At 36.5% G+C, this 25,897-nt stretch overlaps 1 pseudogene; it reads right to left on the bottom strand.

Annotated features, from left to right (window-relative positions):
* Positions 1-904: 904 nt before the first annotated feature.
* Positions 905-25,897, bottom strand: part of LOC149172560 (glucan endo-1,3-beta-D-glucosidase pseudogene) — a 75,527-nt pseudogene continuing 50,534 nt past the window's right edge.

The following is a 25,897-nucleotide window of genomic DNA, read 5'->3' as shown; positions in this document are numbered from 1 at the left end:
TGTATTAAGGTTACAATTGTATATAGGTAGTACTACCCATTTCAAGAATGTGTTAAACATAAGCTAATACAGTAAATATATCTTGCAACAACACCCAAAAGCGAAAATACAATTAGACAAAGCCAATACACAGTTTATGCATTATAAAGATAGAAAGTATTATGCAGAACCAAGTTTTGGGTATTTCCCAACTATCAAGCAGACCAAACAATAATAAAATGCATTAACTACCACCACTGCTTAGATTTCATAGAGACACAATTCCCATCATGAGTAGAAAAACTTCAACGAGGCTAAAAGAGAAACACACACAATGGATATGGGCTATGAGTCTTCATATATATTCTATTCCTAAGCTTCAGAGAGGTGTTGAGATGGGGCGCTATCATTAGATACCAATTATTCACCCACGTATGAAAGTTCCACCAACCTCTTCTATTATCCCACTGAATCCCTGTTTCCCTTATCCCAAGGGTGAAAGAGATTCCTCATTCTACCCTGAACCAATATCATAACACAATTGATGTGTTGCTTTAGAAATATTCGCACAATTCATTCAAACGCATTACACTTTCGATCCCAATTGATTAGAAATGATAATAAGTTCCCTGAATTTCAAATCTAGGCAATGGTACTATAAATACATATTTTGATTAAGCTCCAGTGGTGCTACTAATACATGTGACAATTAAGTTTAAATCGCATTTTGGATAACTTGCTAAAATTCCTCAAGCTGACAAAATCATTTGTAAGCACACCATCACAACTACCAACTAGTTCAGATAATGAGTATTACAATCAGTCCATTGTTTTGGAAAAATGATTGGCTTTTACAGTCATTGAAATCCAAGAGGAAGGGATAACACTTAGTTACTAAAAGCACCTTGCCAGTTTTATTTGATTCTCATTCTTGAGGATAGTGACAAGATCCATAGCCTAAACCAAAATAACACATGATCTAACTAGTCAGACCCTCATTTTAATAGTTTATATTGAAATTTTAGTGACCTGCAAGCTGGTATCTTCATGGAAATTTTGGTTTAAAAATTTGAACTATACATTATGAGTGATTATAGTGCATAAATTGGAATATAGAAGAATAATTCCATGTCCAATGCCCAATATATGGAAATTTGATGTATTGAATCATATTAAATATGAAGCACAAAAACAAATAATGCATCATATGTTTCAAGTAGCCAGAAAAAAAAAGGAAAAAGTAAAGGAAGACATTCCCTAGAAGAGAAAATGAGTGGAAGAATCCTTACTTGGATCAGTAAATGTGACCAGACTAGTGCCTTTGAAATCACAATTCCAGTAGTTTCTATTGTGAATATGATAGTAACTATTCATTGCATATGAAGCATGGGCATGAATGGTATTTGGATTATAGCAAGGTCCACCCTGACGAATTGAAGCACAATCTGCACCACCCAACCCACAAGAAAAATCCAAAGACTCTTGAAGAACAGATGGATCAGAACTTGGTTTGGCAATGCAATAAACAACACTACCAAGGCCTCCCCTTGAACCTTTTGGTGGTCCTGAGAATAAAGAAATCGGGTTAGGCGATGGGCTTGCAGGAGGTGAATATGGTGGAGGAGGAGATGCACACCAACCACAACTCAAATATACATGATATACTTTTGAACCATCTGGGTTTAGTAGCCCAATGTTCCTCTTAGTTATTGGCCTTGGCTTATGGTTGTTGTTATAAAGTGAAAAAATAAAGGTCTTTATGACTTTATTAGGCCTCATTGGAGTTACTTCATTGGAAGTAACATGTGTGATGACTCTTCTGTTATAGTTTCTAGCATTCTCAAGATTCACTCCTATATCATCTCGGTCTCCTTTGGAAGGCCAACCGATCTCAAAAACAGTTACAAGGATAATGTCATTGTGACCCAAAGAAACCATAGAAAATCAAATGGAATCAATTCAATCATCTAGCATATTGTTACAGGTGAACCCTTTTCGATATGAAATCCCTAGAGAATTCCCAAACAACACATAGCCCAATGAAACTTCTTTGGGATTGTCTTTGTATGAAAAATAAGGATATGCATTCCACATAAATGGAGCACCTATATTATACAAGAACTTGACGAGAGGCTTCATAATTGGTAGCAAACTAGTAGAAAATGTGGAGGCCGAAGGAGGAAAGGAACTTGAAAGGATAGCCATATTGTGTGGAGTAGATACCTTAATATTGTCATCCAAGCCTAAAGAAACCAAACTAGAATGAATGTTATGTATTGCAAGCACTAGAGCAGAGTCTAATGACCCATCACTATTTGTAAGGACCTCATTCCCTACGGTGATCATAATTATTAAGTTTGAAGTGTAGTACGGAGAAATCCTCTGACCCACCCAAGCTTGGCCTACAGTTGGGCTAGAACTTATCCTCTGCACTTTCCTTTTTTCAATATTCACAACAACTGCAATGTGTGTGTTGGAAAATGCTTGTAGTATAAAGCGATATGAGTTGTAGATCTTGACTCTATTGACAATGGTGTTTCCAAGAACCTTGGCTACCTGCTTTGGTGATGGAAAATTGTTCACTTCTATTCCATAGTTACACCAATTCTAGGGTTTGGTTGTGGTGATACCTCCTCCTCATTTTCCCTTGCAATGTGCAATACCAAAAAAAATACAACTATAACCCACATTAACCCAATTTTCAGCCTTAATGGATGTAGGAACCCTTCAAATTTCAAAAACACACATTAACGCAACATGCAACCACTCATGCTTCAAAAGATGAAGTTTTTATATATATGTAATGGATAATGAAGTTCTTAGATTGAGTTCTTACTTGTTGAAATTAAAAGAACTGAAATATAGACAACAACCAGTAGAGTTTTACATGAATGCACTCTGTGACAATCCTTCTAGAATAGAGATACAGTCTTGAGACCTGCAATGAACCTCTATACTACTAACCTTATTCACTTAGAATGATCAATTCTTGCATTCTTTGTGCATTACACCCATACCAAATTCCTTGTCTAAAATTTTATTCTGAATCCGAGAATAAGATACTATATAACCCACTCACAGGGATGAGTAGAGTCCCATACACCTTCCTCTAGAACAAGCCTTTGGTAGGCAAACTAATTCTATTTTGGGGGGATTTCAAGCCTCGCTCTAACCAGTGATCAGGGAGAGAGTGATTACTTATGTCATTAGATTATGTATCTAACATATACACTATTAAAAACAAATAATAAGGAAATTGTAGGTTGTTTTGAGGTGTAACTATTTGGGTGTAATAAAAGAAGAGCAAACATCTGAGTTTATTCATACCCAAGCTAAATAGGCTCAAAACATATTCAATAAAACCCATTTCATTATGTTCAATAGACTTAAAATATACACCCACTAATGTCATCTTATCCATTTAAAAAAAAAATCCTACTGCCAATTGGCCTTCAAAAGTCATCGATAAGCACAATCAAAATGCAGAGAAAAGGGAAAAAGTTCAAATATTGTAGGCATCTACCCCACAACCACGTTGGCCTCATACATTCATTACATGTACCCACCATGGCCCCTCCCTGCGAACTTCAAAAACCAATCCATTCTAATCATCCCCACTCTAATATAAAAAATATTTATTGAAACTTTCAAACCATAAAATTGCTTCACCATTGAAATTTCAAAACTCTATGAAGACAAGTCACGTGTGATTATGGATAACTACGACATTTCCTATAGTTTGACACAGATAGTATGATGCCATCGTGTAAAGGTGGGATATGATGTGATGTTAATATGGAAATTGTGCATCCTCGGTACTCCTATAGTTGGACTTTATCTATGAAAAAATAGGGATTTTCCATGCTAAAGAATGGCTTCCAATAAGACTCAACAAAAGTGAGTTGTGCTAATAAATACACATACATATGAAAGACACCATTATTTAATCATGTTGATTATTGGCATAGGCAGAGTAGTAGTATAATAATGGTACTAGGATATATGTGAATGTTATCACGGTAGCTGTAATGGCACATACCATAGTTTGCAACTAAACTTTATGTCTTTCAAACATGTTAATTGTAATTTGTTTTCTAGACATAGAAGAGATGAAATATAATAATCATATAACCAAGAAAATAAATTTTGATCAATTGCTAACCTTCGTACAATAGTTACCAAGTTGAACCACATGACATCTTGTTGCAAAATGACCTTGGGGTTATAACATCCTTTTATATAAATTTTCCTTGGGTGCTTGTGAAACAAGGAAATAGGGTTCATTCATAATTATGTAGCTACAAAGAGAATCTAGAAAAACTTCAGCAAGACTTCCATTCCTAAAATGGTAAGGATTTTGATAAATTGAGTTCCATAGCCATAATATATATGGCTAAATATCCTTTCAGAATTAAAATTAATCAAGTGAAATAAATATAAATATTTGGGAATTTCTAAAATGGCAAGGATTTTGATAAATTGAGTTCCATAGCCATAATATATATGGTTAAATGTCCTTTCAGGATTAAAATTAATCAAGTGAAATAGACATCAAATATTTGGGAATATAAATATAGTTCTCTTTGTCTCATACCAAGCGTGACTATGCACACTCATCGGTGTTTCAAGCTATGCCATCATTTCTTCATTTTGTGTTTTCTTGTTGCTCGGAATTTATTTTCATCATTTTTAGATTCGGTTATATTCTTCTCGGTAATAGTTTCTACTAAATCAAATTCCTCACTGCCTTTTTCTTCCCTTCAATGTCCTTAGATCCATGTTCTTTATCTTTACGGGTATCTCTTGTCTCCTTTTTCAACTGCCCTTGTTCACCAGGAAAAGATGCTCTTGAGGCTGGTGCTAAAGTTGTTTGGCAGGCCCCCAAAGTGCACCATTTATCTTTGACATACTCTTTTAAGCTGCATGTGCATCCTTCACCTTTTGGTTTGCTAAATCATGTCGCACTACACATGGGTCCTCAACATATGTCTTTTCTGGGCCTTTTCAAGAGCACGTGCTTCATCGACATTCAAATTTTCTAGATCATTGACTGAGATTCAGTTCCTCCGAAGAGTTTATTAGTATATTTCAAGCTCTCAATTGGCATCCTTGGTTTATATTTGGTTCATATTTTCTATCATCAAATTCTAAATTGGAGTGTTTTGAACAAGGGTTTTCAAAGGAAACCCTAACATAAAAGTCCAGACATAACTTAGAGTATCCAATTGAGATTATGTAAGTTTAAGGCAGATGGACTGTGTTTGGAGACATCACAAAAGAAGTATATAACAAAAGGCCTTTTTATATAATTTGTAATAACCACACGACATGTATAGAACTATTCGCCAACTCTAACGCAATCAATCAATTCAAGAAAATGTCGAGAAACATGTCAGGGTATGGTCACCAAAAAAGGGGGCCTGCCACAATGAAACAAAAGAGGGGATTTATTAAGGAACCTGGTAACATAGTGTGGTTCTACTTTAAAACAACATCTGGTTGTGAATCAAACCTGAAAGTATGCAAGGGTTACTGTTAGTAAAATTCATGGAAGGAAGAAAAGCATAATTAGTAATTGTTGCAACAAAAGAGCACCCAGAATATTACCTGTATTTTGAGGTAAATAAGGGCTGGAGTCTCCAGAACGGTCTGTAAGCAGAACTAGAAATTAAAATAATTTACAGGAAATTAAGATGGTGATACAGAGGCAATACAAATTTAGTTGCAAGAGTACCCGATGAAGAGACATGGAACATTGCCCACAATTCTCGTCGTAGCTTAGAATGTGTTGTGAAGGAGTAAACAAGACTAAGGGAATGCCTGAAACCCTTAGTGAATGCTTGAAAAATCCTGAGGCTTGAAAAATCCTGAGGATGAATTATAGGGAGCCATATTCGTTTGGGAAATGACTGGAAAGAGTTTAAAAAATAAAACTCTAACAATTTCAGAAACTACCAACAAAGTACCCAGTGCAGAGCCGCATAGCCAATCTTAGAAACCACCCTTCATAATCAAAACTTTTGATAAACCTTCGTAATTAAAACTCTCTATGAAAGTGAGGTTTTTTTATGTTGTAATCAAACTCTAGTCCAGTGTTGAATGAGGATTTCGAAAAAATAAAATATTATGATGTTTCTTAGGAACCAACATTACTTTAGTTAATTTTGTATGAAGCATTCTTTAAACAAAGGAATAGGAATTTGAAAGCCAAACATAATAATCAATAGGAAAATTGTAAAAAGGTAAAACTTGAAAATCACAAATTATGGTTTTCTGGATATAAATTTCTATCCACCAGGTTTGCAAGTGTACTGATTTTCCCTCAGGATTCACTCACGATCGAACTTCAATATAAATATAAATTTATAAATGTAGGATGGAAATGTCAAACGACCAACGGGCATGACACTAAGCCACCTTATTTTATGTTTCTCCAGAGGGATGATGCCACCCTTCATTTACTTGGTGACATGGGCAATAATGTCTTACATTTATTTTTACTTTCGTCAAAGTTGTTACCTGGGTTTACAGTATGTGAGCATAAACACTATCTCGTGCATGCTACATATGTGACCATAAACACATATCTCTAATCATGAATACATAATTACATCAAAATGCAAGTTGTATGATTTTGTTTTTATATTTATCATAGTATAAATATTTCTTTCGTTATTGAGAAGCATTGACATAGAAAGAACATACCTCTAATCATGAATACATAATTACATCAAAATGATGATGCATTTTGATGATCTAGTGTATTTTATTTTTGTTATATATGGTAGAAAGTGTCTTCAATTAGCTTAAAAGGAATTCGGTGATGTATATTGAGCATATTAGTTTTTTTCTTATGGTGTAAGGATTTATCAGTATTAAAGTAAGATATAATATATCAAAGATATAACATATCAATGATGGCATGTCAATTTAATAATGTATTAAGCTTTATAGAAGAATATGTGATGTATTAGAAAAAACAATATGTCCAATACATAATGTTTTACATTGTGAAGGTGCAACCTATATATACTCAATCTACAACTAAAAACATCTGAATATAAGCATACTACCAATATTTGATTTTATTTTTATTTTTTACTTTAATAAAATTTATATTAAAACCAAAATAAAAAATATGGAAATGTGAAATAAGCCATAACAATGAAAATTATGTAATTTTATTTCCATGGTAGATGAAAAATGTCTTTAGAAATGTAAAAATTCAATAGAAGTTGTTGTTTTTTTTTTTTTTAAATTAGTTTAAATCACAAATGAAGAGTAAGGACCAAATTCAGAACTTCATAAGCACCATACTTCACACTATGTTTAGTGAAGATAGAAGTTGTGATAATTCAAAAGGGAAAATGCATTTAAAATGGTAAAAATTATAAACCCATTGCTATTTACTTTTTACCTTAAATATGATGAGCCACGCATTTTAGTTCCCTAATGCATTATTCACTTGTGCAAATATAAGAGTGTGGAGTACCAAATTAATTTCTCCACCATGGTTTCTCTAGTTTTGATGCACTAGCAAAATGTTAAATATAGTACATCATTGTGCTTATATGATTATTATGCACTCAAACATTTATATTCCAAAAAGATCATTTTTTTTAAATCTATACTAAAGGGAAAAGGGATTTCACTAAATTCTTCACTAAAACTAGTTTTCCTTGTAATGAGAGTTAAAAGTAAAATAAATCGTTTCTAAGTATTTTATAAGTTAAGAACATGTTTTTTTCTTTCTTAAAACTAGATGATCAATTGCAAAGAGAAATAAACAATGTATAACTGATTTGTAAATTATCGTGGATATTCCATTGGACAACTTATCACAACATATCTACTAAAGCTATATTTCTCTTTAAATTTATGGATCTGATGATTATTATTAATTGCATATACATGCAAATTAAAATTATGCAAAAAAAAAAAAAGAACAATGAAATAAAAATCACAAACCATGATTTGGCACAAGGTATAACTTGGTAAACACTTTTTGAATAAAGATCAGCTTGAAGGTGAGTTTGCAACACTATCTTTCTTTGAATAAAAGTTGGATGTGATTACGAAAAAGTATAGCTTGCGGCTCATGGGCTACTACAGTGCACAAATCCTTTCTATGTGCTCTATCTCCTATCCTTGTCGACTATTTTTTCTCATCTACAAAACAAATGCACTTGGAAGAATGGAACCCCCTTTTCTCCTAGTAGCCCAATTATAACAAAACCCAATAGCCTACTAGTGGTTAAGTTTGACTACCTCGACTCTTAACCAGAGTTAAATTATGAACTTTTCTAGAGTATTCTTCATGATAATCACGTGGCTAACCCCTTTTCCATGAATAATAAGGGATGACGAGGCATCCTCTCAAATTATGGTGGTGAAAACATAAAGGCCAGCTTCTAAGTGACATAACTTTTGCATACGGAATTTGATTGATATGCTTCTTGTGTCATTGGAAAGGTATCTATGTATAGAATAGGAAAAAAAGGTGCAAATCTAAAGAAGCAAATTTTTACCCAAAAATGTCATTTGATGCCTGGAAATGCTCTTGGAAGGTTTCTGACCCCAATTTGATAAATTGGTTCCCATCGACAGATGGTCCTATGAGCTGATTCTTCCACTTTTTCCACTCTAAAAGCATTGATATAGATGAAAAAAATATAATGAACCAACCGATATCAATACGTGTATAAAACCAGTAGTCAAATCATTATATAAAAGAGATCCATTATTCAATGAAAAAGTGTCTCAGGTATTAATTTGATATCTAAACACACTATAATTTTAAAATGAAATCATTATTATGAATAAAAAGTAATTAAAAATAAAATCATGATTTTTCCAATTCCCAAAAAGCATAATATGCAAACATGCCTAAACTTTTAACATTTTACATAATGATTTATTTTTGTTTGAGAACATATTTGACAAGTTGTTCAAAATTTAACTCATCAAATGTGATAAAAATGATAAAACCATTAGTTTGATGTTAAATGGTTTGATAATCCAATAGTATAGGTATCTAGTATGGAAGATTCCTCCATATTCTAATATATGTGGTATGGTTTTGTATAGGTATCTAGTATGGAAGACTCCTCCATACTATAATATATATGGTATGGTGATTGAGTTGTAATATTGATTTGGATTTGGATTTTAGACTTAATTTAATTAATAGGTTATTATTGGAATATATTTTGATAGAATTTTATAAATTTAGCTCATCAAATGTGATAGGTATAAAAATGATTAAATCATTGGTTTAATGTTAAATGGTTCAAATAATCCATTATAAATTTTTATAAGTAATTAGTATAGAAAATTTCTTCACTATATAATATATGTGGTAAATTGAATTATTGGTTTGGAGTTTAGATTTTAGAAATAATTTAATAAATAGATTATTATTGGAGTAGGTGAATTTGAAGAATGGTCATATAGTAGGAGAAGGCTCTATAGTTGATTGCGCAGAGGCCTAGTAGTCTGTAACTGAGTGCGCGGACCCCTGTAGCTGAGTGTGCAGGGTGAGTCGAGTCTGTAACCATGGAAGCATTAATGAAGAGAAGTTTTTGTATCAATTGTATGTAATTATTTCCTGTTTTTTGGATTGGATATATTGGGTATAAATTGCATTTTTGTTGTTTATACATTGCACAAACATATATGATTGTGTTCATTAAGTGAATGTGAGATAAAGTATCTTGTTAGGCGAAGTTAACTAACAATTGTAAGAAGATAAGTAAGATACGTGGGGTAACTTGGCGAAATAGTGCAGATCGCTACCCTAGCAGCACAAAATCATCTCAGCCCCTGGTTAGGGTTGCGCGAAAGGCGATCCTAACAGATCGCGAAGGTCTCGCAGGTCAGGATAGTGCGCTAAATGACATGTGCTAAGGTAGGCACTGTTGGACTAAATTGACACCTCAGACATCTCAAGGGTGCAGAAACTTGGTTCCAGCATCCCCCCATACTACTTCAGGTGAGACTTCAGTTCGCGCACCACGGGCTGATGCTGAAAGGGCCAGTAGTGTAGGGATTTGTTTTGCTAGTTAACTCCAAACATGTGTGAGGCCCCCAACAAGCCAACAACCCTAGAAGGTTTTGGGTTGAGTTACAAGTTCTTGGATCCCTGGACATCTTGGATAAATACTTATATAGTTGGTGTTAGTAATGTCCAACCGTTAAGGTGGAATCATTGGGGTTGAGGGTTGAGGTGGTTTGGCCTCTAGAACCCTTGGCTTGATTTGGATTGGTTTATTCCATGAAATCCCACATTCATGCTTCGAATATGGAATGGGGGTGATTCGATGAAAGTGAGATTTGGTTCATCCCACCCTATGGTCGGGTGGTACGTCAAAGTCCCTGATTGGTTGTTATTTTCATATGTTATTATGAGACATTTCCTTATTGTTATGTATGAACATTTGTAGCAATTATGTTGGAAATATTATGGTTGAGTTTCCATGGGTTCTATGTTGGTTATTTGTTGGTTATATGCTAGTTACGTGATGTATATTACTTATGACTCTTCACATGGTTTGATGAATGTATGAATGTTTGATGAATGCATGGACTAACAAATGTTATTCCAACTATTATGAGAGGGAATTAGACATTCTTGGTGATTCTCATATAAGTTTCAGACTAATATGATCAGAAATTCATTCATGACCTGTAGGTTACATGTTCACCATAAGTTTGATGAAATGAATTACCTAGTTAGGTCGTGTTCTTATTCGAGTTTTGTATAAATAACATCGTCATTATGTCATTTATGATTTTGGAAAGATTGAGGCAGTTCTGAGTAGTGGTATGGAGGCTGATCTGGAATTGTGGCTCAGATATCAGGATCGCACCCTCTGAACTAGGCAAGTTGGGTCACAACTGCAGTCAGGTAGCGTTTTGCATGCAATTGAAGCATGGAAAATTTTAGGGGATCATATTCGTAAGTGGGCTAATTTTCCATGCTTTAAAAAAAAATGTTTGCCAATTTTCATTTTTTGTAAAAATGATTCGCCCAAACTTTATGATATAAAATTATTTTACCTTAAAGATTGCCAAAAATTTATAGATATTATATAGAAAATCATTAGAAATTTGAAATTTTTCACTGAGATATTTCCAAATATTTATAGTTTTGATATTAGGAACCAGGAAGATTCCTTGAGGTTTCTAAAATTTAAAATTAATTTCCATTCTTAAAATTTTCTCTGTGTTGGACGCCTATAACCACAACCAGGGCTTATCATGCATGCATTTGGGAGTCTAAGTAATTCAAAAATATTCCCACCTAAGGGTTTGGTCACCTAGGGTGGTTCTTTGGCCCTTAAGTGTCATGTAGTGTTAATTTTGTTTAACAATGGTATATTCTATGCTTGGCACAATTACGTCAATGTTCCTTTAGCAGCCCAATGACAATTTCCAATTTAGTATTCCAATAGCAATCACATAACCATAAATCACATTGAGAATAATTGTAGATAAAACATAAGATAGAATGCGAAAGGGAAGCCAAGACAAGATGACACCAGATTTGGCAGATGCTAGGGAAAAACCCCAATGTGGGGAAAACTCTTTGATCAATTCTTATTATTATTATATCAAATTTTCAACAGAGAGAGAGAGTACAAAATTCGAAATTGACTTGCCAAATTCAAGTCAAACTAGCCCTGTCAAATTTATAGTCAACTAAAATCAAACTCAACCCTAACTAGAAAGTCAAATATGGTCAACACACTTGTTAAAACTTCCTTCTTGAGCTCAGTCAACCACAGTCAAATTAACCATTCCTTTTTGGTCAAAATCAACCCAAAATAGTCTTGTCAAATTTAGTCAAAGTATAGAGAAATTTTGTTGTAATTTTCTGTGGTCAAAGTTGTAGTCAACCCTGAAGTCATCGCTGGTCAAAATTGTTGAAATTCTCTTGATTTCTATGTCCAAAAAGAATCCTAAAGAAACAAAAATAATCCACCAAAAATCGGAGTCAAAGATGGTCGAAGAGTCTACGGTCAACGCTAGCCAAGCTGGGTCAACTCTTGAGATTTCTGGCCCTACGATTTTGTCTACAAATTTGACCTCCTTGTGCCACACATGTGAGAGAGAGAGAATACCCAATGTTGTATTAACCAATGAGAGAAGGAAGGAGAAGAATGTGTGAGTGATGATGATTCCAAATGAGGTGAGAGGAAAATTATATTTATACAATTCATTGAGGGTGAAGAGTCACGTCCATTGGGATTCATGAGCATACATGATAATGTGGATGACCTAAATAATTTGCATATGTGTGGGCATAAATTCAAAAACATGCATTTTCTTGTCCAAATTGGATGATATTTATATTAATTTTGGTCCTCTTGAAAAGAGGAATTTAATTCGATCATCATCTCCATAAAATGAGTTGTCCCAAGGTGGAATTTGGCCTTAGTTGCAAATTTTAACATGTAGCCCTAAGGGATGTTGTGAGTTGTCAGTTCGTGGTCAATTGTAGGACCCACTTCCTTAAATTGATCTTGGAGGTCAGGTCATGTCATAGTAACTCTTTGTTCTCATGTTTACCTTGGTAGGTTGTGAACATGGGTAAATGTGGGATTGGGTGGTTACACTTCTAACTTCAACCCTTAGGATCCTCAAAGTATCTAGCTAATCAGAGAGTTTTCCCCTCCCCATTAGCCATTTGATATTTCTTCTTCATTTGATCTAGCCTTTTCATTTCCATGTTGTGACTAGTCGGAGCTATATTGCACCATTCTGATCCTCATTTCTATGTGTTTCACTGTATTTTTTTGTTATTGTTGTGTTTTCATCTGAACACAGCTGTTAGATATGTCATGAGACAAATTAATAAACACAATCATAAGCCTGAACTTGCACTTATGAAGATTCCATGTTGAATTTTTTTGTAACACAATAGGACATGTTAGTATATCCATGATAATCAACATCAAGCCACAAGCATCACTTCCTCTGTGTTACATATTCATCAATCAAATATTAGTTAATACAAACTGTTAGTGCCATGCTACATATCTAAATCAAAATATAACCACATCATCCATGCATGCAATAAATCAATTATATGCCAACTTTTAACACCTGCACATTCATTTAGATAATTTCTAAAAATCAATATCAAACCCTTTATAGGTACCCTACTGGTCATTTGCCCATGATAGAGACCATACAACCCAAACGCTGAACCTAAATGCTCTGATACTACCTGTAAACATCCCCCACCTCAATTCGAGCATGAAATTTTTCACTTGGTATTCCGATCTCTCTTGTACAGTTCGAGAAATGAGATAAAATCAATTTCTTTTCTATGTTTAGTAGTCAAAATGAATATCACTATTGTAATCATCATGATAAGACATTTTTGGTGATATAAAATTTTTCCTAACTTGGCTTCTGGATCAAGATTTAAGGTTATGTATAGTTTCCCACTGCCTCATTATCCTTTTGCCACATGACAATGGCATTCTAGTCAGCCTCTTACTGCTACCTAGCATGAGCACATAGGCTGCCAACTTGTTGATGGTTTTGGTTGCCAACCGAACTATGCCATATATATATATGGAAGGTCGTCAACTAATTGAGACTTTCACCATCTCCTAGGTCCATTAGCCTAGCCCATTCTACTAGCGCAATCACTAATTAATCTAAGCATGATGTTTTGGGATAACATTCGTTGTGGGGCCCCTTTTACGCCAATGAATGGACTAACACAGTCACATGATTTCCACTACATCCTGGGTTATGTCATCTTACCACCTTTTCAATTGACTGCTCCACCTTGTGCTTCTAGGAAGTGGCATTTGGGCTCGCCTATTGTTATAGACATTTTTGGGAACTACAACCCCAATCATAAATGTCCATAAACCAAGGGCTATTAAGTCCCTAAAAGAGTTGTTCCAACCCCTTAAAGAACAAGGTCAACTGATTACAGCATCTCCCAGAAGTTCTCCATGAAAAGCTACTCAAAACTGGTCAAAACTGGACCATCTCACTTGCTCCATGGTCAAAGTGCATTGCATCCCACCTAAATGCACATGGGAGGTGTGATGCATACTGAAAATCCCTTCTATGGGGTGCGATGGGCGAGAGTGAACAAATGGCAGGGTCAATCTATGAGGTGGAGGATCATGGAATATTCCAAAAACTTCTCCTGTGACACTTGCCTCTCTACATTCGCCCAGGGATGAGTAAGATATCATCAATGTCCAAGTGGAATCAAGAATTATCAGAGAGAAGACACTAATCAAATCTCAAAAGCTGACTCACCCCCCTTGCAAACATCTATATATGGATCCCTCATCCCAGAGATCCAGAGGCTGGAATTTTGTATCTTGTAAGGAAGTGCTGCTGGTTTCTCGGTGTAACATCATAGTGTTGGGTGATCTAAGATTTTCATGAGGTGAAGAAGGGCTTTCTTGCTGAGAGGATGATGCTCGGTCAGAACAATTGGTTGTAATCCTCTTTTCTATTCTTGATTATTAATAAAGCTATTCGAGTTTTCCTCCACATTCTTGTATGATTGATGATATATGCATTTGTGTGGTCAATATATATCTTGTCCTATATTGTTTATGATAGTAGATCTCTGTTCTTGGATAGTGTTATGCTGCTTTGATTCTACAGGTACTCTTTGAAGCTGGGTAAATGAGGAAGCAAGTGGTGAAGATCTACCAGAAGGGAGAGGAATCAAGCAAGGAACCAAGTGCAAGACAGAGGTTGGTCTCCTTCTTTCCCCTCTTATCTATCTCTCATAAAGGAAAACGAAAGTGGTGTTAGTTTGTTTGTTTATACGGTAGCTACCGGCCTTAGTGGGACTAGAAGCTCTGCATAGACACTAGATTTACCGATAAAAAAATGGCGACTCCGCTGGGGAGAGAATAGATTGTTTGTTTTTCGATATTTGTTTGCTTTATAAACTTACAGACGGAGCCTGAAGTCAAGCCAGCTAGCCTTCAAATTGCATTTGCTATGCAAGTGCAAAGTAGATCAATGCTTCTTCAGTCTATCTCTGGGTTTTGTTTATGAACTGAACAATTGATTTACAAGCTCTCTAATTGCCCTTGTGGTGGCTCTAGTAACCTCCTTAGATCTACCCCTGTGATTGATTTACTGATTACCACTTGCTCGGCCTAAATCCCTAAACTAAGCTGCAAATTGTGACCCAGAACCGAGTTGAAGTCTCATCCCTGGATCATCACATTGTCTCTTCTATAGAATCTGGATGTATTGCACTTCCCAAGTGTGGTAGGTGTGCTGCATCTCACTTTCCCTATGTTACAGGTGCGCTGATCAGACAAGGCCTCTTCTGCTCTTAGATTTTGGTTTTTGTGTCCACTCTTTTTAGCTCTATTCAGGAGTTTTTCTGTCTGTAGTCAGTATACCTCTGTTGAAACCCCCTTCCTTGCCATTATTCCGCCTCCATTGTGCAAAGAACTGTCAATGTTTTTATGTATTTTGAGCCATTTTCAGTTCTCTTTTACAAAGAAGTAGCGAATTGAACTGTCGTTTCTTGATTTGGAAGTGTCGCAAGTGTCGTTTTCAGTCATAAAAGAGAATCTGATTGTTCTTGATAGTCGATTACACTGTTACTCTTGTATTTGATTTGAAATAATATTTTTTCAAGTGTCGAAAGAAAGTTTTCAATTCTAAATCACAAAGTGTCGTCATTGTCTTCATTTTGTCTTGAAAAGAAACTTGTTAGTAATGTCGCTTTGAAAAATAATTCAGATTTGTGCTTAGCTTTCTTTTTATCATACACACATTAAGAAGGCTGAAAACAAATACATGCATGTGCATTTTCATTTAGACTGTTTGTTGGTTTGATTTAGGACAGTGCATATAGTGTGTGCTCTTTTCTCTATGTTGAAGGAATATCATCTCTCTTTCCTTAGTAGCTAGGATTTTCATTGCAAAAAGAAGATTAAATGATTGTTTATCATCTTAGATTTCATTTTAGGAAATTGTATATCTACATCACATGGTGAACCTGAAAGGAAAATTTCTTAAGCAAGATCAACTGTAAAATAAATTTAATGAATCTAAAAACTTTTTGGAACCTAATGCACAACACTTAGAAGTCTAGGCTAGAGACGTATTCCGGTGTCGTAAAGCCTCGTAACTGTTGTTTTCATTGCTGGTTGGGTGATTCCTCCACTTTGAGACGATAAGTGCCAGTACGGACTTGTGCTCCCACGTACCGTCGAGTATACATTGGGAGACCACAATAGGCTTTATCCTTTATCCATAGGAAGCCGTGTCTGCTGTCCTATCGATCGCAATGCACTGAACACAACATTCGGGAAGATTGACTGTCGTACCATAAAAAGTATTCTGCAGTTTTGTGATTGGTTTGGTAATCCCTCTATCTAGATTTATAGAGTAGTCTCTTTCATTCCTTTTCAGACTCCTTAAAGGAAAAGGTCCATCTAAACACTTGTCACTTCAAGCTAATTAAAAATCGAAGGCGACTAGAGTCATCTTTTGTTTTTTCTCGACTCTTAAAAATTGAAAAAACAAGTTGTGTCAAAGCGTCTAAAATTTATTTTAATCGGAATAAACATCACCTTTCCTACGTTGGTCTTAGGTTGAGAAAATGGAGTCCACCAACCAAGGAGTTCCCCTTGGGGGAAATCCTAGTCCTTTCTCCTCTTGGGGAGATGTTGGTGCACCCCATGTGGCCACATTGTTGCTTCCCGTATTGACAATCGGCTTGCCCGTAGGGATCTTCTTGACCTCTTTCATTCAGAACACTGTGATTCCTGAACAATCAAGTTAGCAACTAAACGATACCAAAGTTACCCCTCAACCTTCTACTTCATCCAATTCTCCCTCTCCTCCTTCCTCTTCGCTTGATAAAGCTGATAAAGCCAAAAATCAAGTAACTGAGAAGAAGGAGAAGAAGAAGAAGGAGCCAAAGGCGAAAAGGGGCAACCAGGCATCGTCTACTGAAAATCCACACACTGCACTATCCAGGCCTAGATCGCCATGTGTTATTTCCAAAGAATACCACTATCATCGAGATTGTCCTTGCATCCCTCAGATCTTAAGGGACTGGTCTCCTCATTTGCACAATCCGGTGTCATCAACCTCTGATGATCATGTTGAAAATACACCATCGGCTAGTAAAAGTGAAGCCCCTGGACTAAAAGGAAAATGTAAATTTCCTTGTAAAATGTGTGAAGGTGATCACGCCGCCCACCGTTGTCCCTTCTTAGATGAGGCTAAAAGAGTTTTGGACGACCGTCCGGTTTGACCGTTACGGCTTCCTCCTAGATATAAGAAACTCTTGGCGAGTCCGTCACTACTTGAGAATCCATCTTACATGCCATTGTGGTCGGCTGAAGCATCTATCATTAAAGATAAACCATCTGAATCCACACCAAATGAAAGTCAAAAGGTCGAGGCGACAATTGACCCGGTCTTGCCTTAAGAGGATCCATCTTCAGATGATAGTCATCGAAGAGAACAAGAACGACACCGTCCAAATTTTCTTCGTAAGCACAGACTTCGATGAACATGGGGGCAGTCTACCCGTTCCTTTACCGCAGGAAGGAAGTTTGTCAGAGTCGTATCTGGCCATTTATTCGGTCCCACCTCCAAGCAACCTAGTTGTTTCCTTCGATTGGAATCTGCTAGGCAGACCTCGTTTACCGGCTAGTGTACAATTTCGAATCATTTCTCAAATATATAGAATGGTCATGGCCGGTACCATCATAGATAAAGGGGCTTCTATGAGTATCCTTTCCTCAACTGCTTGGAAAGTGCTTGGTTCGCCATCGCTTTTGCCTGAAATGAGAAATCTAACAGGCTTTGACAAAGGAACTAGTCGACTGTTAGGGATCCTTCCCAATGTGCCGATAACATTGAGAAGGAAAATCGTTCACATGAACGTAATGGTAGTCCAAGGACCCCTGGATTTTAATCTACTCCTTGGGCGCGACTATATTTATTGCATGGGAGCCATTGTCTCCTCACTCTTTAGAGTAATGTGTTTTCTGCATGAAGGAAGGGTGGTCAAGCTCGTAGACCAGCTTTCATTTCTCGGTTCACACATAGAAAATAGTCAAATACCATCCCTAAATGGTCTTTTCACACAAGGAATGTCTCATCAATCCCCAGTCCGTCCTCTAGATGAGTGCGGGTGATTCGGAGGACATGACTGAAACCCAGGGGGCATGCACCCTGGCCTGTTTCAACAGGAAAACCTTGGGTATAGGGTGGGTTTCTGCGAAGGATATATGACTAGTTTATGAAATTAGACTGGAATAAGATTCCTTCATCAAAGTTATGTGAGTGGAGCTAGTTGCGCCACTCACCTTTGTTTATTTCGGTAGACATCGCCGAAGAAGTGTTTTGCCTGAAGTATGGATAGAACAATCTTTGGTAACCCGGAAATTTTTCGCTATACCTGGGGGCATGCAAGCCTTTTGGCATGCAAGCGAAGAGCAACCATTTTTAGCTAAATTTGTAGGTCCTCTAACCCTTTAAACTCGTAGGGTTGGTCGTTTCCTAACTTGCACAAAGAAAGGATGCGAGGCAAAGCTTTGAAAAAATGCCATTTTAAATGAGACATCCTTATTATATGACTGGATCAAGCAGTTTTAACGCAGAATTCGAGCTTGTTAAAATATAAACATAAGAAATGAGCAAATGTTCCCCCAAAGTTTAAGCTCATTAAAAAATGATATAATTTCCGGTAAATAACCATCGTGAATGTATTATCATCAGCCTTTGAAGCCTTGGTCGTGTTCTCATCATCAGCTCCACTCTATTTTTGGGCCGATCATTCACCTCCATTTGATTGTTTACCCTTTTTGAGGAACAACTGGGAAGAGTGATCCTATTAGCCATCCTTGTGACACTGAAGTGATTGGAAAATTTCAAACCTTACCTGGAATTAGCTACTACCCAAATTTATCACTCATTCGTCAAAAAACGAGTCTCCTTTAAGCTCTTTTCAATTGACTCATAAAATATGAAAAGATTGTCGAGCAATTGACCTCTCCAGCTTGTTAAAGTGACTGGAAGTGCTATCCCTCCTTTAGATTTTAACCTTTTTTGGACCTGAGGGATTATTACACAAAAATATCGAGCGCTTGTTTTGTTCGGCTCGTTAAAAGTACTGAAAAATCATCCCTTTTGTATTGTTTTATACTTTTTTGGACTTAAGGGATTATATGACGAAAAAGGATTATTGGAGTTTTCTTTACGTCCCTTTTTTAGACTCTCTAAAATTGAAAAGGACCAAGTTATCTTTGTCGTTAAACTTGTTAAAACCGAATAGCGACAAACTTGTCCATATAGACAAGAACGAGTTTCACTATCGCTAGGCTCGTTAAAACATAGCGGTTGGTTTTCCTGAAGGGCAGATTATAGAACAAGCATATGTTATCATCCTCAAGCTTGAAAAAAATAAAGAGGTACTGGTTAGCAATGACTGGGGAAGAATTGGGAAGAAAACTTGAAGAAACTTTATTTGTAGCAAGTTGCTCTTGAACGTGACACTTTCACTCCGCATCCGAGTCGGGTTGGGTTGTTTCGTTCACTAGTTATATCACCATTGGTCCATCACACCATCCATATTTGGGGTTAATGCTACCAATCCATCATGTCAGTGTCGCCGATATGTTCAAGAGAACTCGCTCAGAGAATTCACCTGTGTCTCATCCACTGAAATACATTTACGCTCCATTCTTTCATGATTTCCACCCTGAATCTTATGTCATCAGATCGTTTTCACCTCCATTAAAATCATTTGCTCCATTATGTGTCATTGATTTGGGATTCACTAAGGCCCTCCTATGACGGATCGCTTCTTGTCGACATCAGCTAATTATCCAGGAAGTTGATCTAGGAACAACCCTTTCAGTACTTTGAAGCTTGCATGCCTCAATGGCAAGTTTCTCACTTCCGGCGACAGGTTTACATCAATGGCCTTTGACAGAAATATTTTTCATGGTGTTCGATGCCAAGTCCCTTATTCACACCACGTGAATTGTACTATAGTACCTTGAGGGTCATCATCATTATCGGTGATTCCTCTCGCGCCTGTTAACAGCTTACATCATTGGCTGGTAATCAGGCGATGTCTTTCCATGTTCGACTCCAGAACATCTCTCACATGGATTGACTTGTACTTTGAGTGAAGATCAAATGAGATTGAAGACCCCGGATGTAGTTTCATCCATCCGGGCTGCAATATATATTCAAGAAAATAAAGACATCAAATGTACATCATTGCTGCACAGATAATCATCCAATCCAAGGGATGATGGCTCTACAAGAATCATCAGTCTGCACACAGACGATTGTTTATCTTATGTACATGAAAATGAATTTATAAAGTTGAGCATGAGAATGCCTGCCTCAGCTAGATCATGAAAATGTTATGAAGATAATGTGTTGTACTGTATCTTATTACAGTTCGCCTTCCAGCTTGAAAAAACTTCGGATCCTCATGATAAAGCATTTCACCCGACATCAAAAAATATTAACAACCTCATGCTTTAGGGGGCAACTATTATAGACATTTTTGGGCACTACAAACCCAATCATAAATGTCCATAAACCAAGGGCTCTTAAGTCCCTAAAAGTGTTGTTCCAACCCCTAAAAGAACAAGGTCAACTGATTACAGCATCTCCCAGAAGTTCTCCATGAAAAACTACTCAGAACTGGTCAAAACTGGACCATCTCACCTGCTCCATGGTAAAAGTGCGTTGCATCCCACCTAAATGCACACGGGAGATGCGATGCATGCTGAAAAGACCTTCTATGGGGTGCAATGGGCAAGAGTGGACAAATGGCAGGGTCAATCTGTGAGGTGGAGGATCATGGAATCTTCCATAAACTTCTCCTGTGACACTTGTCTCTCTGCATTCGCCCAGGGATGAGTAAGAGATCATCAATCTCCAAGTGGAATCAAGAACTATCAGAGAGAAGACACTAATCAAATCTCAGAAGCTGACTCACCCCCCTTGCAAACATCTATATATGGATCCCTCATGCCAGAGATCTAGACGCTGGAATTTTGTATCTTGTAAGGAAGTGTTGCTGGTTTCTTGGTGTAACATCATAGTGTTGGGTGATCTAAGCTTTTCATGAGGTGAAGAAGGGCTTTCTTGCTGAGAGGATGACTCTGGGTCACAACAATTGGTTGTAATCCTCTTTGCTATTCTTGATTATTAATAAAGCTATTCGAGTTTTCCTCCACATTCTTGTATGATTGATGATATATGCATTTGTGTGGTCAATATATATCTGGTCCTATATTGTTTATGATAGTAGATCTCTATTCTTTGATAGTGTTATGCTGCTTTGATTCTACGGGTACTCTTTGAAGCTGGGTAAACAAGGAAGCAAGTGGCGAAGATCTACCAGAAGGGAGAGGAATCAAGAAAGGAACCAAGCGCAAGACAGAGGTTGGTCTCCTTCTTTCCCCTCTTATCTATCTCTCATAAAGGAAAATGAAAGTGGTTTTAGTTTGTTTGTTTCTAACGTAGCTACCAGCCTTAGTGGGACTAGCAGCTCTGCATAGACACTAGATTTCCTGATAACACCTGTACTGTGGGTCCACACACCCCCATGCCAAGTCATCTTAGCCTTACTTTCCTAGAAACCTCCTCCTCTGTGCATTTTTTATTTAGCTTCAGGATGGAACTCCTAGGACATGTCATCCTAGGGCCTTCCTCCCAATGATTTGGCATGCACTTGGCTAGTAGAACTCATCTTTGATGGTGTCTTGCTAGGTATGCCAAGTCCCGCCTTTATCCAAGCTCTCCTCTTAAATGTGCCAAGACTTGCCTCGATGTGATAGAGTTTGGGACGTGAATTTTTCCATGAACTACTTCACTTGTTTCCATTTGTGTGGCCTTATAACCTCTAGGTTTATGCCTTCGTTGACCTTTTGGAAATAAGTCATAATCTAACCACCCAATTTGTCATTTCCATGCAGAGCCTCTGTTAGGCCTTTCATATAAGGTATAAATTATTTATTTCTGGAATACTAAGCCTTATGCTTATATTTACATGAAGCCATTCATTGAGAGGCTTCATCCATGACTCAAATAAGGTGGCTCTTTTGGAACATGGCTATGGGTGTCATGTGCATTCTTGAGTCCAGTGATTTTCATAATGGACTTCACAAAGGAAATTCAACATGGTCAGATTTCAGTGGTTATACAAAAGGTTGGGCTTACAACAAGGCCCAACGATGGTTGCTAAGATTTTCTACGACACCTGGTGGTGTTATCCTTCTTGATCTTGCATCAAAACGATTCCCTTTAAATTCTCAGTGTCTGAAGCAAAGAACATTGATAATGGAAATATGCATTTATGCCCTCAAGGATCTCTAGACCCTAAGGTCCTCAATACCTTATCGAGGTCATTCATGTCTTGGCTTATAGTTCTACAAGTCTCATTTAAGGATCTAAAAATTACCGCGAGCTTATAAGAGTCACCATAAGGCATATGGTGCCAAAAGGACCACAAGGAGATTATAACTCCTTAGGTAAATAGAGATCCCTTCCCTCATTGAAGGAATAAATAATAATTGTACGTGCATGAATGATAATATTTGAAGCATACCAGAATTTCCTTATTATGGCTAAGAATTGTTCACATGGACTACACATATGTTTGTTAGATACCATTTGCTACACGCTTTGTGACTCTTGAAGGGTATCCAACATGCATACCACACACTCCAATTCTAACTCAATTCATATTACAACCTCACAGTGGTTATCTATATAGATATAAATGCTCTCCTACATGAAAGGCAAGAACAAAACAACTTATGGAAGGTTTCCAGACAACCTACTAATAGAATTGACCAATATATAAATAAACATTGGCAAGGTTCCACTCTAGATGAGTACCATGGTTGTAGCAAGCCTTCCAAGCTAGGTTTACCACATTATCCCAACACTAGGACAACAGATAGTATATGGCTCCTATCCTTGGAAGATTCAAGATCAATGCATCGACAACAGAAACACATATTGTAGAAGATGCAATGGTACAAATCAAGTCAAATCGAATTATGAAGTTGTGCCATACACAATACAGAACATAAATATGTTGGACCAAGTCCTAGGAAAATGGATGTGTATACCCATCATCTAGGAGCACATAAATGAAGGCTTCAATAATTTCCTTGTATAAAATCACAAATCAGAGTAACATATATACTATTTCAATGCAAGTTTTATCGATGCATTCATCTTCTCATAATAAAAAGAAGTTATCATGCTAATATTTATATAGTTAAATAAATATTCCTACATGCCATTTTGATGTCTTAAGACATTGCACAATATATTAGTCATTCAAATAAATAGTAAGAAAATAAACAATAGTCGATATAGTTACATGCATCAATCAAGTCTAGAAATGCAATCTTACATTCACTAGCATTGCAAATACATAAGAGCACTTATCTTGGAACGATTTGGGAAACTAAGCTTAGGACTATGAATCTCCACCCAACAATAGATAACTATAACTAGTTCTCCCTTGCAGCTAGCATCCTCGAGCCGGATTCCAAAGACAGATGGATTTCTCAAGGGATTGTAGAATAGCTATTGGATGAAATAGACACTCTAAAGGTTACCCTACCTCCACCCACAAATTAGATAGTAATCAACAAGTATTTAGGGAATTGAGAGGACTGCTACCTCCTCCCTCCATTTTTTCAACAACCAATGAGCTCTAGGGAATTGAGAGGACCACTACCTCCACCCTATAGTTATTCAACAACCATTGAGCTCCAGGGAATTGAGAGTACCACTACCTCCACCATATAATTTTTCAAAAACCAATGAGCTCCATGGAATTGAGAGGCTTAACCTCGATGCTGCACATATCACACATTGTTTTTACCCAACAAGGGGAATTGAGAATACACTGCAAAACCAAATGGAACAAGCAAAAGACACTCCATAACCTCTTTCTAGAACTCTAAGGGATAAAAGTTTTCCCTAGGCTATCAAGGGACTCTAGAGAAAGCCAATCTCATCCGTCTAGCCCCCCAAAGGTATCTTGAAGTTCTCCTCACTTAGAGAAGTTCCTCCCATACTCTAAATGATAAAAAAAAAAATGTAGCATTGGTCCCTTAAGAAACCAGGAACAAATCAGAAATTTGTTTCCCTTTGTTGTCATCCATTGTGGTCTTCTCTATTGGGTCACTCTGCTACTAGTGTATCCCCTTATTGTTATTGTTAGTGTAGCCCCATTATTTTTACTTTTGTGCCCATGTAATCCTCAGATTAGTATTATTGTGCCCCATTGAATCCCACTATTGTTATTCTTGTGCCCTTACATCATTATTGTTATGTATGCTCTTATTATATTTTGACCCCTTAGACTCCTATATATATAAAGGAGGTCTTGTCATTTGTATCATCCAAGAATTTTTCATTTATGTAATGTAAAGGAGGTTTCCCCCTCGAAGAGGATAATTTTTAAGTCGTCGATCTATCTTTATGTGAGTTGGTTGCATAACATTCGGTATCAGAGCTTTGGATTCTAGGGTTTCGATGCTTTAAACAAGCCATTGTGGCATTTTCACTATAAAAGAATTTCTACAAAGCTCCAGAACTTGAAATTCTAACCACATAGAGCCAAAATCTTGGTGAACTTTTTGTACGAATTTCATATCTTTTCTCGCTATATTTTGTGGAGATATGATCTGAGGAAGTTAGGGTTTTTGTAGGCTCCATAATTCTATATCAAATAGGTGACCTAGGAAAAATCATCATAACTCTCTCGCTCTAAGCATCGGATTTGAATTTTGTAAAAATTGACGGAAAAAGGACATACTGTAGTTTTTTGGGTATCAATTTTAGCGTCAAATATTGAAACAATGACGTGTCACTCTGTACAAGTTCGCTCTACTGAACTAGTCTCTAGTCAGGTCATCGTGGGAGATTGGGAATAAATCTTTCTTGAAGAATCCAATCTTGGTGTAACTTGTTATTTTGAAAATAAGACTCAAAGGAATACTACATGAAGAAATTTTGTATCTTAGAGACTCTCAATTATAGAGATACAAAAACTAAAAAATCTAGCTCCTAAAAAGAAAGAAAAAGGTGAGTATTTTTTAAATTTTGCATAAATTTTGTTTGAAAAACAATTTTTAATGATTGAAAAGGGCACAGTGCAGCATAAATATCATTGTGTGATTCCAAAATTGACTCAAAGAAAGAAAATTGAAACACCTATTTAGGAACCAAAAAGCTCTACTATGAAGCATGAAGAAGAGGAAGAAATACAACATGATATATCAAAGTTACAAGACCAAGTGCAACAAATTTCGCTCTTGCAAAGAGTATCCAAAAATGAAATGGAAGCTAAGATGTATGGTTTGAAGAATGGTTTAAAATAAAAAATGGAAGGTTTGAAGGATGGATTAAATGTTGGAAATAAGACTGAGAGGGGGGGTGAATCAGTATTATCAAATTCTTTTCAATATGCCTTCCAGGTTTATACTTTAATTTATTCTTCAGATATTGATCATTAATTTGTATATTAGTGCCATATAATAATGAACAAGAACAAGAAAAACAGATAAGCACACCAAAGAACACCAGATATAAGGTGGAAACCCAATGTGGGTGAAAACCACCTGCTGCAATATGTCTCTATCTTCTTTCAATTAGAAACTTCTTTTACAAGGATTTTGTACTAGTGTAGTCCTTTACCAGTACGCATGCTGCAGCCTATAGAGAGATACAACTCTCTCTCGTTTTCAGTCTCTCCTGGAAGGGATCTACAACCCCTTTGCTCTTCTACTTCTTTAAGGACCACATTTCATTAATTTTCAGACTGGATCCAAGAAGATCAAATAATCATCAAGTACATTCAAATCACCCAATCTCCTTATACAATCAACCA

Source organism: Pinus tabuliformis, chromosome 4_2 (assembly GCF_031772625.1).
Source record: "Pinus tabuliformis cultivar Carrire ecotype Pingquan chromosome 4_2, CPIR1, whole genome shotgun sequence".
In the NCBI taxonomy this organism is placed as follows: domain Eukaryota; kingdom Viridiplantae; phylum Streptophyta; class Pinopsida; order Pinales; family Pinaceae; genus Pinus; species Pinus tabuliformis.
The sequence above is the reverse complement of the archived record's forward strand: the minus strand, read 5'-3'. Positions and strand labels throughout refer to the sequence as shown.